This window comes from Polyergus mexicanus, unplaced genomic scaffold, assembly GCF_030449975.1.
Source record: "Polyergus mexicanus isolate NDT 795.1 unplaced genomic scaffold, iyPolMexi1.0 SCAF_249, whole genome shotgun sequence".
NCBI classification, from domain to species: Eukaryota; Metazoa; Arthropoda; class Insecta; order Hymenoptera; family Formicidae; genus Polyergus; species Polyergus mexicanus.
The window spans coordinates 1-17,752 of record NW_027223569.1 but is presented as its reverse complement, the minus strand read 5'-3'; the positions used below and the strand labels follow the sequence as shown (position 1 = coordinate 17,752).

General features: G+C 34.8%; 1 pseudogene; it reads left to right on the top strand.

Moving 5' to 3' along the window:
- Positions 1-12,819: 12,819 nt before the first annotated feature.
- On the top strand, positions 12,820-14,778 carry LOC138944535 (uncharacterized; annotated as a pseudogene).
- The last annotated feature ends 2,974 nt before the right edge of the window (positions 14,779-17,752 follow it).

The window sequence follows — 17,752 nt, the reverse complement described above, 5'->3', positions numbered from 1 at the left end:
ATTCATTAAAGAAGCGTACACAAAACCTCGAGTAGTTTATTGCGGAAACCAGGTTCCGCACTTCCTCGAACAGCAGTAAATAACAAAACATAATTTTAATTTATATTTAAATTTTAAAATTTGCTCCTTGAAACATACGAAAAATATCCCTAACATATCCTATAAAAATCCTTAGGATGTTCCACAGGATCTCCCTGGATTCTCCAGAGGTTAATATACGGCTATCATTTACTCTTCCTCAGGACACCCAGAGGAGATCTGAGGATTACAATGGGATATCCTGAGGATATCCTACATATACGTCCTGGATGCCCTTTGGACATCCTAAGGACATCCTTGTGCTGTCTAGGTTATCTATACGCTTAGATACACATGCGAGCCGATAGAGCAGTAGAAATACGATGTTGTCTAATTTCAACATATTGAATACAATGCGAAGTTGCTTTTAATAACACGCATAAATCATGCATAAATATTAGTGTCGGTAACGGCAGAACCAAAATTGTCGGTATTATCGATACAATTATCGATAATACCGACAATTTTAGTTTTGTTTAGATGAGGGCGCTAACCCGTCGGAGTTCGCTCGTCGCTGTTCGATTCCCTTAAGAAGATGCCGGATTACCGACAGAATGCAAATATTAGTAGGAATGCAAAATCTTTTTGTTGATTATAGATATCAACAAATCCTTTTCCACAATTAAGGTACACATAATAACGGAGTGCGGAGTTTAACATTTCATATGAAAAGTTAAAAAAAATGAGAAAATTACAGTTTTGTTATCGGCTTCTGCCGTCAACATTTACTTAATATAACAAATTTGTAATCTGTACGTGCCTAATCAGTAAACCCCGCACTCGGCATTTCATCAAAGAGTATAAGTGAACTTAAAGAAGTGAATTTAGAAGCTTTATAAAAAAGATTTTACGATGCAACACTTTCTTGCATATGTGTGTGTGCGAGATGGAGGCTCAAGAGTAAAACAGAGCAGTAGATTAGTTGCGTGATGTCGCGATAGACGGAGCTGCAATCTTACATGACAAGGACAGACATAATCGTACCACAGATGAATAGACAGATAGCCAATGGCCTAGGTTAAGGCGAGACTGCCATTTCCGTGCTCACCCAGTAAGCAATTTGATAACAAATTGTTGCCAAATTGGCATCAAATTCGCTCAAAACTTGGTAACAAATCCAGTGCCATCTGTGTCCGCAATAAGTTTGTGTTTTGGTGACAAAGCTTGTTGACATAACCTGACAGCAAATTGACGGCAAAAACCGAGCAAAGCTTGACATGATTTGACGTCAAATTGATGGCAAAAATCGAGCAAGATCTGCGCAAGACAATCTGATAGCAGATTGTCAGCAAAAATCGAACAAATTCTGCAGCTTTTGGCCATTCATATAAAAGTATATATTTAAATAGATTTAAAGCCTTAACCCTAAGTAACAAAATGATGATAAGTTTTGGTCATAAAATGACCATTAGATAATTAGACATTATATAAAATCATATATTAATATGTTAAAACATATAGGTAAATTCAAATAACTTAATTTATAAAATTAAAGATCTTTTTGGACAGAAACTGTTTGAATAAGAAAATCGAACAATTATCTGTCTGATTTGCAAAAAATCAATTCAATATCTGAATTTCCTGTATAAGAATTGTGTCAAAAATTGAACTGATAGAAATATATATATTATAATATTATTAGCATTTTGTAGGCTTTATATACACTCATGACAAGAATTTGAATACGGGTATAGATAATGAATAACGCGCCGCATAGCGATAAGCGACTGAACTATTTTATAATACTTTGTAATAAGCTGCAGATTTTGTTCGGTTTTTGCTGCCAATTTGCCATCAGATTGCGCACTCTAGGTCCTGCTCAGTTTTTGCCGACAATCTGATGTCAGTCATGTCAGCAAGCTTTGCTTGGTTTCTGCCGCCAATTTGCTGTGTAGTTATGTTAGCAAGCTTTGCTTGATTCTTGCCGGCAATCTGCCAGCTTAATCGGTAATAACAACTCTTGTATCAAATTTGTAGCCTTTTTGCTAACAATAATTTGTAGCAAGCACTTGGCAATATCTGTTAGAACAGACCTGGCTGACTGGGCAGATTATCGACACACTGTGCCCCTTACCGACAGATTATGCCCCTGGTTTGAGTCCAGACTAAATATATCCGATTTTGTCGACAGACTATGCCCCTGGTTTGAGTCCAAACTAAATATATCCGATTTTGTCGACAGACTATGCCCCTGGTTTGAATCCAGACTAAATATATCCAATTTTGTCGATAGACTTTGCCCCTAGGTGCAAATCCGGACTAAATGACCGCGAGACGAGTGTGACAGTGTGAGAGATGAAATGATGAGAATAAACATGAGATTAATAGACAGATCAGTGACGCGATATTGCAGCGGTGGCAAGCGGCCGGCAAACTAGAACAGTTTATGACAGATAAATTAATTATTTCAACAGTAATATAACAGTTAATATAAAAGTTAATTATTATATTTTATATATATAAAATATAATAATTAACTTTTATATTACTGTTGAAATAATTAATTTATCTGTCATAAACTGTTTTCGTTAAGTCAAAGGAGCTTAAATCAAATGTAAGGAGAGAGTGACAGAAACGCAAACAAAGCTTCTAGGAGACAAAAATTGAAACAACAAAACGTAAAAGAAGCGTTCTTTTTACGTTTCGTTGTTTTAATTTTTGTCTTCTAGAAGCTTCGTTTACGCTTCTGTCACTTTTTCCTTACATTTGATTTACACTCCAATATTTATTTTTGTCAGAGTTTTGCTTCTTGGCTATCTATATGTAATATTTGACTTTTTAACATAACTATTTTAAATATGATAATACTAATACTTATAGTTTTTTTTCAATAATTTTTAATAAAATTATACAATGCAATATCGCTTGCATTTAAAAATTTGTTTTTTGCGTCCGATAAAAAAAGAATCTATTAAAATAATTGGATTAATGCTAGGAATATATTTTATTTTCGTATATATTTTTTATACATTTATATACTCTAAATAGCGTCAAATGTTAACAACATTATTTTTTAAATTTAAGTACTATTATTTAGTAAACCCGGAAAAAAATAGATTAAATGTAAATAGATATAATATTATATCTAATAATTAAATCTCGTTAGATGTAAAAAATGGAAAACTTAAGATCTACTTTTAGATTTAAGCATATATATCTTATATATTTTTAGATCTACTTATGTAACAATTTAGATCTAATTGTAAGTGGATCGATATAAATCTATGTAGATTTACACTGGTAGATCTATCTAAATCTCTGTAGATCTTCAAAGATCAACTAAGATTTAAGTATACATATGATGATCTATTTAGATCTACTGGTGCAGATCTATTTTTGAAATAGATCTGCATCGATAGATCTATCTGGATCTAAATGGACCCAAATAGCAAAGAAATGTTTAATAAATGTTTGAAACTTATTTTTTAAGATATATATTTTTAAAACGTTTCTAATTATGAGTGAAATCTGTTTTTATATATTTTTATTTAAAAAAACTCTATTTTAACGTTTATGTAAAATAAGTCTTGATTCAACGTTTATTAAATATTTAATTTTTTAATATTTTATTGATAAAATATTAATAAACATTTTTAAAATATCTTTAAAAATGAGCTTTAAACATTTATTAAACATTTCTTTGCTACTTGGGGATATGCTTACATCTAAATAGATCTTAAGTTTTTCATTTTTTAGATTAACGGGATTTAATTAGATATAATTACATCTATTTACATTTAATCTATTTTTTCTCGGGAAGGTCGTCTATGTATTTTTATTTTCTCCAAACTTTTTGAAACTTTTCTTTGTGTTTATTGATTTTATGTTCTGATAAATGTTATTTTCTTACCACACATCTTATAAACTTAAAAAAATTTATATATCTCTATTTTGCTATTAATAAATTTTTATTTTATATAGGTAGGTATATGATAGGTATATACATATTGCGGTGTTATAGACAAGTCTCTTTTAAATAAATAACAAATAAAAACGTAGCAATACATTTTATTATTAATTGAAAGTACAATATTTGCGTTTATACATTATATAAAAAGTATATAAAAATTGTTGGAACGTAGAATGTAAATTAACATTAAAAATATAAAAAATTTTAAAAATCAACTATAAATTAGTTACCTGTGGTTTAATTTTCCTTATATATATATTAAAATTATAAGGGATAAAATCCTTCTTAGTGTTATGCCACAAATATAATAAAATAATGAATTCCGATTTAATCTACGTGCAAACCAGAAATAAATTATGATATCTATTGTCATCAGCCAGTCTCCAAACATCGATATCTATAATAATGAGTAATCATTATATGCATATTACTAATTATAATGCATAAAAAGAAAGAACTTAAGATTTAAATACTCACGTGTTTTTTGAAGAATTATTGTATTCAGACTCAAATAAGATTTAAATAGAAGAATTTATATTAATTTCTATGCATTTCTATACATTTTCAAAGAGATTTATACTTGTTCTTCATATTTGTGTAATGTACTCTGAGTTGCATTATGACAATATATTTTTAATCCATTATACCTTATCATCTGCATGTAAAAAAATGTGACCCTGAAATATATCAAATAAATAAAGTATGCACCTGCATGTTGCAAATTACATATTTTTTCTTAAAAGCAATTAAATAAATTTGTACGTAATAATTAAATAAATATATATGTATGTATTTATAAATGTAATAAAATATATATATACATACGGAAAAAAGACATTGAACAGGCATTCTGCCAGGCGCGCAAAGTTGTAGCAAAGCGCAGTCTGTATTGTGTATTTAAAATGCTTTTTTATCCCAGCTTTAGATTTTTTGAGATATCCGTTACTGTTTTTATCTTTATCTTTTTACATGTGCTTTATGTTCCTCAGTTTTTGACACTTTGTTCTTATTTCTTTTGATCCTCCAACTATGTTTATTCCTACTCTCCTTCCATTGTTATTTTTTTTTGCAATTGCATATATCTTGACTCTTATCATAAAGTCCAACATTTGGATTCTATGCAGATAGCACTCGTTGTTTGGGTCAAACCAATCTGCAGCTACATGATGCTGAACGTGTTTTATACAAATCTCAAGAAGATTTCTTTTCACATCTTTTAAATGCCAATATTTCTTATAACAAAAGTTGAATGCTTGAAGTTGAAGAGCAACAATATTTATAAATACATCCGTTGGCCTTGATAGCCATTCAACTTCTGGTCCATCTTCGTCTTCGTGTTCATATTCATGTAATTGAATGTAAATCTCATTATCATTTGATCCCTCCATCGGTGTTTTTATATTTGTTTCACGGCAGCTGTCGCACTTAGTATTTTTGTAATTATTTTGAGCAATATATCTTGCAAAATATTCAATTGCATTTCCTTCATATGTCCCTGGTGAATTATTGTTGTCGATTATATTTATTATAAAGTTGTCGGAATAGTTCTCTTCTGAATATTTCGTTATTTCTTCAAAAGCTGTCGCAATAAGATCATCATTATCGTCATTATCCATTTCAATTGGAAAAGTTAATTCTTCTTGCAATTGAACAGTATTTATAGCTTCTGTTATAGCCCGAACAGGCTATACACGAACTATTAAATATATTATTCTAAATACATATTATTTTATATGATTGCTCAACGTGTAACGCGAATACAGATCACGTTACGAGCGTTGACCGAACAAAGCGCTGACAACGCGAGCCACGCGCTAAGCCCGAGCGACCGTGCAATCATTTCATTGCAAAAACGCGGAAATCAGGGCAAGCGGAAGAAGGACATTGCGAAAATGCAACGTAGAAGTTCTACTTAAAAGCGAAATAAAAAGGAATAAAGAAATTGCGAAAGTGCAAGCAAAGAAGTCCTACTTAGAACTTCTTAGCTTGCATCCGGATATTGCCAAAATCAAGCGACACGACACACATCCTTGTCGCTAAACGATCCCCTCCCAGGTAGCCAAAGGGAGTTAATAAAAAGGTCCACCGCTAACGAACGGCGGGCAGTCTTGATCATTAATTAATATTACGCGGGCAATCTTTATTCCTTTACGCGAGCAATATCTCTAACAACCGCGAGTGTCAAAACGAGTATCAATAATTATTATAAAATTAAATAGCCACGCAGTCGTCAGAAATATATACGAAGAAGCGAGAGGCGAGTCTCGAGACCGAAACTCGACTCTAGACACGCGCACGTTAAGATATCCGTTATCGTGATACGCGACGCGAGCGAAAGTGCGGGAACATTGTAATCAAGTCACAAATAAAATAGATATTAATATATTTATTTAACTGAAAAGGTGTCATTTTAAACAAACAACAACAAGTGAAGTTCTCAGGCGGAGCTTGAATTCCCAAATTCCTTCCGGCAAACGATCTCAACTACCGTGCCTCTCCGGAGGCACAACACTTCCATTTCACGAACTTCCGATGTACTCTCCATTAACGAAAGTGTTTCTGGACAAGTTACGTTGCCTTTGCCACTTCCGTAAATACATCCACTTGATAATATATGGCGCAATGTTAACCGTACCATTCTCGCGGTGGGATTACGGTTGAATCCTCCGCGTCCTCTAACTTTTCCGAATGTATGCTCTACGGAATCCTGGTTACATAGTGCTGTAGCGAGCTTGAAGTCTGGATAATGTTGTTGGATGGAACGATACATAGATAAAATTGCTCGCACAGTCATAATCATTCCATCAAAACACGGAGGTCTCGACATCTTGTTAGAAGAAATACTCCACTTTGAACACCATTCTATAAAAGATGTTAATAATTCTTCAGCCATTGCATTAGCATTTGATAACGGCCCCTTTTCTCCTTTCCAATCATTTAAATAGTACACGTTCATAGCATCTATTATTTTATTCATTTTGTATACAAAATCTGCAGATGCTTCCCATGAAGTACTTTTCAACACATTACTGTGGCCTGCTGTTGATATTGATGCAGCAAATCTTGCACTTAACATTTGAAAAGCTCTTTTGACATTCATGGCTTCAAAATTATTTGGATAAAAGTGCGCGTAGGTAATGTGATTTAATAAATTTGAAGTGCTTAAATTTCTGTCAAATTGCCACGTTCCAAATAAATCATAAAACGATATTATTATTTCTCCGTTGACGTAAATATATTTATGCGATCTCAATTGACTAATCAACCGCTTGATAAGATGGGGCCAATCAAAGGAAGTAAAATAAGTTTCATTATTCAATAAAAAAAACGGTTGATGTGATGAAATTTTCCAATTACTGAAAGCTTTTCTGTTTGCTCCACCTTGGTCACATGTAATCAATTCAACATTTGCTCCTATATCTTTCAGTTTTCGCAAACATATCTCGGTGAGTTGAACAATTTCTTTATGCGTTGAATTTTTTCCGGTCAAAAAGTATGCTACTATTTGCCGCCAAGGATTTTCTGCATTAATACTATCAAGACAAAATAATAAAACATGTTCCGCTGGTTGATCGCTTCGTCCTAGAGGTCCAAAATCTACTAATCCTTCAATAATGTCGTATTTTTTACTGTATTCTTCAAACTTTTTTATTGACATTTTATCAAATTTTAAGCAACAAAGTGTTTGCGAAGATGATAGTTTGATAAATTTTCTTGAATTTTCGAAAATATTTCTTCGCAGAATCCCGGTCGAATTTCTGTTTCTGAAATCCAATTTCTCACAGAAGATTCTGATGGAAGATTTAATCCTGCTTTTCTCATTCGTGAATATCCACTTGCGGAATAATAAAACATAAATTTCGCAAGCTGTTTTTCTTCTTTTGTATATTCTGCTTTTCCTTTGTGTAATTGAAGCCTTATCATTGTTTTCGCTAGTGGTTTTAAATATTTTTTTCCATGCAAAAATTCATTTACACTGTGCTTGCAAACGTTTTTCTTCCTCTGAGCTTCAATATTGCGACGTTGCAAAATTGCTGTGACATTCTTTTGTTTTCTTTTTCTTTGTATAAGAAGCTTTTTTAATCTCGAATTTTCTCTCTTTTATTTTTCGATTTCGGACAATTTTTCAATATATATTTGTTTGGAGGCAGACTTCTTTTTTGGAGGTTGTTTACTTTTTTTCTTTTTCAGCATGATCGCTTTCATTTCTACTTTTTTTTGAGAATTATTCTCCAGAAATGGAAATAATGGAAGTGGATTTCCATTGTTGAGCCATTCATCGTCATCTGCAAAGTTGTCTCCAAAATTGCTGAAAAGTTCTTTTCCAGAAGGATAACACTTTTTATTCGTGATCTCCATAATGTCCGGAAAAACGGTGTCAGAAATTACTTCCATTGGAGTGCAATTTCGATCATCTGAGTGATTTCGGCAAATCAATTAGTATAAAAAAAAAATTGTTTTTAAGAAAATTATTTACAATGTATTTTTTTAAACAATTATTTGTTTTTTTTGACACTAATTAATTTGTGTCATTATTCTGTACATAGAAGTATTACGGTAAAATTATCGAAAACTGAATATTTTACAAAATATTTTAATTTTTATATCAAAATATGTCAGATTAAAATATAAAATAACTCAAAAAGTACTTAATCAAAAAATACTTTATTATAGTGTTTTGGAAAGCTCTCCATGTCAGCTACAAGAATACTAAATAAAAAATGTGGGTTTCCATTTAAGATTTTAAAGTTGACCTTTACATGATCTTCAAATGATTTTCCAAGGTCAAATCATTGTCACCATCTTATGACCCCCTCGAAACCAAACAACTTTTGTCTGAAACATTTTTCTCTTCCGGGCTTGGTTTTTGAGATATTCGACTGGACGGATTAAAATGGGCCACCCAGTATATATATATGTAAAGATGTAAAGAAAACACATGGTTGCCTTTAAAAAGAAGTATGCACCTGCATGTTGCAAATTACATTTTTTTAAAAGCCAACTATGTATTTTTGATACCCCAATTGATTTGTCTCATTATTCTGTTATTTTGCGCGGTAAATCTGTTATCCATTATTGATTTTTTTACTACATGTGATATTGATTTTCATTGCTCAGCTGATTTTGTCTTTCACTTATTATATTATTGTTCCGATGTTATAAATTAATCATTATTGATTTTTTTGTAGACAAATTTTTTTAAATATTTATTAAGTGATACATTTTTCATTATTTAATTTTTTTTTATAGTAAATATTTTATAAGTAATATTTAATGTTTATTCTTGTTTCTAGTATTTTTTATTTTGCGCAATATTCTGTTTTGTATTGAAATATTTTTTTCATAAAAATCGTATTTAAATGTTATGTTGTGCCTCCGGGAGAGGCACGGTAGTTGGGATCGTTTGTCGGAAGGAATTTAGGAATTCGGGCTCCGCCCGGGAACTACGCGTACTTTAGTTAAATAATTCAGACACTTTCCACGTTAAATAAATAGATAAATATCAGCTTTATTTGTGACTTGGCTTATTTACAATGTTCCCGCACATTAACTCGCGTCGCGTGTCGCGATAGCGGATATTTCAACGTGCGCGTGTCTAGAGTCGAGTTTCGGTCTCGAGACTCTTATTTTGAATCAAGATGTGCGCGTGATACTTAAATGTAAAAAAAATATTAATTCCTGATTTCAGCTTATTTTTATCGCTGTTAACTAATGTATATTAATATTGTAGTTTTATTATTATACATATGCGCGCGCATATGTGTGTGTGTGTATATTTATTTATTTAAATTAATATAAATGTAGCTCGAAGAAGCATATTATGTCACGCTGTTATACGCAACGAGAAGTCTGCATGCCGCGTAACGCGTCGCTTCGTAATTGCCAATTTGCTTTAGAACGTAGTTACTGCATTAGCCGTTATGACGGTATGGCGCTGAAACCAGTGAAAAAGACCAGTCTCGCCTTAACCCGGGCCATTGGCTATCTGTCCATTCATCTGTGATCGTACTATCTTTGTCTCTTTCATGCGTGCGAGAGTAATATACATGTACGCACTAACATTATTGCAGTATCTTTTTTCTCTCGATCATACGCTCTGTCTCTTTCTAATCGCTCGCTCGCTATGTACTACGTATCGCTTAGCTTCATGCTCCTCGCATATTCACTTACGCGTTCACTCGCGCTTCTCTCTCTTTCTCTCTCTCTCTCTCTCTCTCTCTCTCTCTCTCTCTCTCTCTCTCTCTCTCTCTCACTAATTCTTACCTTTTATGTAATACTGTAATTCGTTGCCCTCATACGACTCAATAAGTAATACTTCCGTGTAACACGAGTAACTAGCAAACTTTTTTGCACTCACAAATTGTATCACTTATCGAACTTTTACGAATTAATCCACGCACTTTATCGATAAATTGAATTTATTAACGATTATAACAATCTACGGCTAATCACAATCTACCGATTACTATCGATTAATTATTAAAATAACTCGAAGAAAGAAACGCGTTATTCGATGCGGAAACTGCGCGACGACAACAAGCAAGTTATGTCGGTACTAACGTTGCCGGCTGGCGGCTGCCGAACGACTGAATGTATCACATTACGTGTGATTGACGCGGACGCTATCATGTGTCTTGTGATCGACTAAAGCCTCCGACATTGTAAATTCGATAGTTTCGAAAACATGAAACTATAAAATATGAAAATATAATGACGTATAATAACATCGTTTTTTTTAATAAATTCAGTTTATCGATGCGTGGATTAATTCGTAAAAGTTCGATAAGTGGTACAATTTGTGAGTGAAAAAAAGTTTGCTAGTTACTCGTTGTATCACACGGAAATATTATTTATTGAGTCGTATGAGGGCAACAAATCTCTACATACAAGGTAAGAGTCAGTGAGTGAGTGAGTGAGTGAGTGAGAAAGAGAGAGAGAGAGAGAGAGAGAGAGAGAGAGAGAGAGAGAGAGAGAGAGAGAGAGAATGTTTATGTGTGTATACGCGTATACGTTCTCTCTCACACATACACCTCATCGCATGTAGCAAATAGTTGATCGCAGCAAGCGCCTCACGTAATCACCAGCATGGGACGGTGAGTTGCGTCGCTCCTGCCTGCCTCGCGTATGTGGCCCGTAATTAACTATTTTGGCTTATAATTTAAAAACTAAGCCTCGGAAAAGCAAAGGAAAAGTCGTCTTAGAATAGTGTCAAGTATATGACATTGCAAGGACAGAAGGTTGTTTTGAATCACCCTGTATATATACAGGGTGTCCGGCGTCAATCGCATCATCGGTCGTGTGCAGGTAGAGCAGATGAAATCGAGAAGAAAAGTCCTTTACCTTTTTTTTCTATAACACTTAATAAAAGAGTTATTATTGAGTAAAGTCTGGCCAATCAGCGCCGACCTTTAGCCGGGCGCACGTCAGTGAGCCGCGCGTGTGAAGTGTGCCGCGGCGCACACTATCAGGCGCGCGGTTCACCGACGTGCGCCTGGCTAAAGATCGGCGCTGATTGACCAGACTTTACTCAATAATAACTCTTTTATTAAGTGTTATATAAAAAATTGGTACAGGACTTTTTTTCTCGGTTTCACTTGCTCTACCTGCCATGACCGGTGATGCGGTTGACGCCGGACACCCTGTATATATATGTCATGTTACTATAGATATAGAAAATCAAATGTCTGTATTTCGCATTTTATATATCCAAAAATAATTTAAATGCATTAATTACATTATTGTGATTAAAATGACACGTCGTAAAATATTAATAAATAATGTTTTTATGTATCGAATTAATTTTAATCAATAGGAAAATAACTTTTTATTCGGTTACAGAATATTCGTTTATAAAGATGCGCATTTGTTTTTATTATTACGCGATATTTGTAGCATGCATGTATCTAAGTATGTATGTACGTATCGGGGAATAAGTCGACTGTACTATTCACACGCACACAGCGAGGCACATGCAATAATATCAGTGCGCGGTAGTACTCACAAGGGAAGGGCGCGACGTTGGGGTCACCGAATTTAAAAAGGTTTTTATATAGTGTAGTACTCTACCAGAAGAGTACTTGAGCAAAGCGACAGGGCGCAACGCTCAGCCATTTTCAAGAAAAATTTATTTAAAAAATACGGAGTTCCTCATATCCGATTCCGTTAGACCGATTATCGAGAAGTCGGCGTAGGTCGGGCGTTAAGCGCGTGACTATCACGCAGCAGACCCGGGTTCGATTCCTGTCCGTCGCATTTTTTTTTTTTATACATTCCAGCAACGAATGTTTATTTATATAAAATAAAATTAATTTAACTAACCATTTTTTTTTAATTTGCATTTTCCAAACGCAATTTTTTTTAAATTTACTCCGAAAGTGGGCATAATTTTCATTCAACTTACAAACATTATTTTATACATTCTACCCGTATTTTCTATATAAAATGAAGCAAATAAAACTATTTCAACATAGTTATAATTTAATACAAAAACTATTTAATTTATCATAATTTTGTTTGGTGTCTAATTTTTTGTCAACTTCGTTATACCGCTCCGACTATAATATTTTTGTACCTGATTTGACCGTAACTGCTAACGGTTTCTGTTCCCCTTCCAGACTACTTCCCTAACGTATATTTCTATACAAATTCTATTCTTCGAGATCTTTTGAGATCCTATCTGATCCAGTCCGGTCTTTTACGAAGCCAATGATTCACCAGTTTAACGTGAGCTAGTGAGAGCGTCGATTGATACTAGAGCGCGAAGTTTGCAAAAAGTGCTTTTTGTAAGTGTATTTAACGAAAATTTTCTACGATACGTCCGTGATAAAAAAATGGAAAAAGATGCAGGACCTTCGACCAGTCGGGAACTTGATATGGATCTCGGAGAAAGATCATTTTTGGACGAAAATTTCAAAGGAGAATTTACGAACGCTCTTCTTGCTGCCAATTGTATTTATGAAGAACAGAATCTTTTGACAAACAAGCCTCTTGAAAAAATCAGTTCTGTTTCTTTGGCCATGTCAGAAGAAATAAGCAAAGCAACAATAAGTGTGCTCAATGAAGGCATTGTTACAACAGAAGAAGAATTAATTATGTTCCATGAAAGTGATGAAGAAGGAGAATTTGAGGAGGTATGTTTTATTGTTTTTTTTATTATTATAATAATTTGTTATTTAATTTCTTAATAACTGTAAAAAAACATCTAATTTCATTCTTTCCAGTGCACAGATGATTCAGCGGTCGACTCCGATTTTAATCCAGAAGATTTTGAAGAGCCTTCTAAGGAATATATTTCGCTGGAATATAAAGAAAAAGTTGTTGCCTTGGCGCAGGCACATCCGAAATGGAGTTTGGCCGCTCTTCATAAAAATGGTGCCTCCCGTTTAAAACGAAAAGATCACCTTCAGCGATGGAAGCAAGACGTTCAAAAAGGTGGAACGCGAATTGATAAGTTAAGAACGATAGATTCTGAAACTTTCGATCGTTTCACCGAAGCAAGACGTTGTTTGGAGCAGGTAAAAACATAAAAGATAACTTATAGAAAAAACAACAAATTTATTGCGTTTTTTCCGTTATGTTTTCAAAAATATTTATATGATAATATTATATTTATTCTATGTAGCATATATTTTATGTAAATCAAATATTTACAGGTTACTACTAGGACATTGCAGCAATGGGCGATGGCAGCAGCTTTTCCTTTTCTTTCGGATAATTTTCGATTTGAAGCCAGTCTTACGTGGGCGAAGGTCTTCAAGCGAAAGCTCAAAATAAGGCAACGGAAAATTACTAAATACGTGAGCAAAAGAGACATCGTTACTCTCGAGGAGACAGTGAAGGCTGCGGAAAAATTTCAAAAGCAAACGAGGTTCCTGATTCATAGCTTTGATTTGGACCTGGTGATCAATACGGACCAAACAAATTGTCAATACCAGACGACTTATAACAGATCATTGGACTTCCAGGGAGCCAAAACCGTATTTGTAAAAAAACAGAGTTTGAATAAGATCACACATTCATACACCGCACAGTACAGCATAACTGCGTCAAGCAAGTTGCTTCCCCGAGTCTTTCTGTGTCTACAAGAGCCCACGAATAAATTTGGCCCTATAGTTACGAAAACTGTTAAGAAATTAGAAGCAGAATTTAAAAATGTTGTGGTTACTTGTTCTAAATCAGGAAAATTAACGAAAGATTTATATAAACAGTTTCTTGAAACTATCGTAGTGCCATACGTGACAAATAATAAATTTATACTGATTATTGATTCCTGGGAGGGGCAAACAGATTGTAGTTTGCATGATGATATTTTTGAAAATGACTTTGGGGAAGCAACTTGTACTTTGAAATTTATTCCTCCAAAATGTACGCCTCTTTGTCAACCATGCGACGTATATTTTTATCGGCAAGTAAAAAATTTTATAAGACGAATGCAAAATGCACCTGCTTTACTGAAAGATCAGCGAAAAATAGCATCGCGCGAAGATGCTATAAAAATACATTCAATAGTTCACCACCAATTGAGCGCTCCCGTCTTTTTTCCTATGTTAAAATATGCTTGGTTTGCTGTGAAATTAATAGAGGAAAGATCAATTTTTTCTAATGTAAATAATGTCTGCTTTCCTTCAACACTTTTGAAAAAGCATTGTGCGTGTTGGAATGTATCTTTTGTAAAGTGCGCATGGTGTGAGAGAACTCTGCGTTGATACCACTGCTTTGACAAGTATCATCCGAACAATTGTAAACGATCTGCAGAAAGTGTTGATAAGAATGATAACGAGGATGAATAATAAAATAAATAAAAGTTTTGGCACAATATTCTTCGCATTTTTCTTTGCAATTGTGTATTAATAATAAATTATAAGTATTAAAAAAAAAAATGCGACGGACAGGAATCGAACCCGGGTCTGCTGCGTGATAGTCACGCGCTTAACGCCCGACCTACGCCGACTTCTCGATAATCGATCTAACGGAATCGGGTATGAGGAACTCTGTATTTTTTAAATAAATTTTTCTTGAAAATGGCTGAGCGTTGCGCCCTGTCGCTTTGCTCAAGTATTTTTCTGGTAGAGTACTACACTATATAAAAACCTTTTCAAATTCGGTGACCCCAATGTCGCGCCCTCCCCTTGTCAGTCTCAGTCTCAGTCGCGCGTGTTGTGTACATACGCGTAACGAGAGATAACCGCAAAAGTGTGCTCAACCGTTATAACATGTTATAACGCGTCGAATTTAAAAACGAGTGTTGTGTTTGTGTATTTATATATATATATATATATATATATATATATATATATATATATATATATATATTGTATATACAGGGTGTTTCAGAACAACCTTCCATCCTTAAAATGACGTATTCCTGATACGATTCTAAGACGATTTTTCCTTTACCAAAATTTGAATTGAAGCGTAATTTTTGAGTTATAAGCAAAAATAGTTAGCAAATCACGCGTCGAGTACAGAAGGCAGGCAGGAGCGGCGCAACACGCCACAGCTGACCGTCCGATGCGTGATTACCACCGCATGAGTCGCTAACTATTTTACCTTATAACATAAAATTATGCTTCAAATAAAATTTTGGTAAAGAAGAAAATGTCTTAGAATTACGTCAGGAATACGTATTTAAAATAACGTCACTTTAGCGAAAGTTGTTCCGGATCACCGCTCGTCGAACGCTGCGATCAGCTGATTGCTATACGCGATGTGTGTATGACGGAGTGTGTGCGTAAAAGGAAGGAAGAGACAGATAGAGAGAGAGAGAGAGAGAGAGAGAGAGGAGAGAGAGAGGAGAGAGAGAGAGAAAGAGAGGAGAGAGAGGGGGGGAGGTAGGAGGGAATAAGAGAGAGACGTTTGTACACACACGCGCACGTACACATACACTTTTTTCTCGCTCTCTTTCTCTCTTTTACACAACACTCATACACTCTCTCATTCGCTCACTTATTCACGCACTCACTCACTCACCTGTTCACTCACAGCGTAGCGAATCTTCATGTTACGTATTTTCGTTAACTGCTGCACGATTATTATTTAGCGACGTACCGTGGAGACTGCGCCATCACATTGTTATGTTGCTTAGCGATGCGAGAAACGCGACATGTACCGTGCAAGTTGCGACGTGCGTGTGGCGCGTGGTTGACGCGAGATAAGACGAACGATCTTCTGAAACTTTCGCATTACGAATGCGATAGAAAACATAAAACGTATAATGACGTACTTAAAAAAATTGATTATTTATCATAATTAATAACTATTTATAATTATAATAAATAATTATTTTTTAAAAAGCATGTGTTATACGTTATTACGTTTTCGAAATTATTGCATTCACAATGCGAAAGTTTCAGTCAATCGCAAGATCGCAAGAATAATGTAATTAATAAATTACACTTGGAAAAATTTATTTTTATTCTGCTCAAATCAGATGTTCCACGTTAAAATGTATTGGTCGCTCTGAAAAGAGCGGATTGATTAAAAAAAAATTTTAGAGCAGATGCTCGAAATGCCCGCCATCCATCCTAATGCAAGCTCTCATGCGTTTTAATAAATTTGTTTGGACGTTCTCCATTACTTCTTCGTCGATATCCCAAATAGCACGTCGTAATCTTGTTTCAAGTTCTTCGATATTTTCGGGAAGCGTTTTATAAATTACTTCCTTACAATATCCCCATAAGAAGAAATCCAGAGGATTGAGATCCGGAGATCTTGCGGGCCAACGTATCGGGCCGTACCGACCCATCCAACGTCCGGGAAAATGCTCGTTTAAGTAATTTGTAACGATCCTGGCGTTGTGTGGCCCAGCACCGTCTTGTTGAAAGACAATCTCGTTTCTTTCAAATAATGGCACATCTTCTAGAAAATCTGAAAGATTTTCTGTTAAAAAGTCGACGTAAGTTCTTCCAGTTAAAGTATCTGGAAGAATAACTGGACCAAGTATTTCAGTACCCATTATTCTAGCCCACACGTTAATCTTCCAACGAGTTTGAAAATTTCGAAGTCGCGTTACTCTTGGATTTTCCTCGCTCCAAAAGTGCATATTATGCGCATTAAAAATTCCTTCCTGTGTAATAGCGATTCATCGCTGAACATCACACGAGAGGAATATCTTGGATCTCGATCGATGTTTCGCAAAAAATTTTCGCAAAACATTCGTCTTGCGGGATAATCTGCTGGTCGTAAATGTTGCACGCGTGTATAATGAAACGCGTGCAACTTTTCTTGTTTCAATATTCTTTGTACGGTTGCACAAGATAAATCATGTTCTCGAGCAACTACCCGAATACTAGTTTCGGGATTATCCTCGAAAGCACGTACGACTTTCTCCGTGTTTCGTACGTTTCTAACGTAGCGATCTCTCCCAGTGTCGTGTTTGTTTGGCAAGACATTGCCAGTATCGTAAAGTCTTTGAGCTGCTGCAAGTATGACATGATTCGATGTCTTCGGTTTGGATACAATTCGGCGTATCTTCTTGCAGCATGGTTTTGCTGCCCGTGACATTCGCCAAGTGCCATCAGCATGTCATAGTATTCTTGACTTGTGTACGCTGTCATATCTTCTTCGCGCTTATTGATAATCGCTGGTAATCGCAGATTTATTGATTGCAGTGTTCATCGTGCATCTAATTTATACGATCTTCGTGGACCGTCCCCGCGACGATTTCGATCGCGCGATTGGTCCCGCTGCTCGCGCGGACAGCGGGACCAATCGCGCGATCGAAATCGTCGCGGGGACGAGTACTCTGCGTTGATACCACTGCTT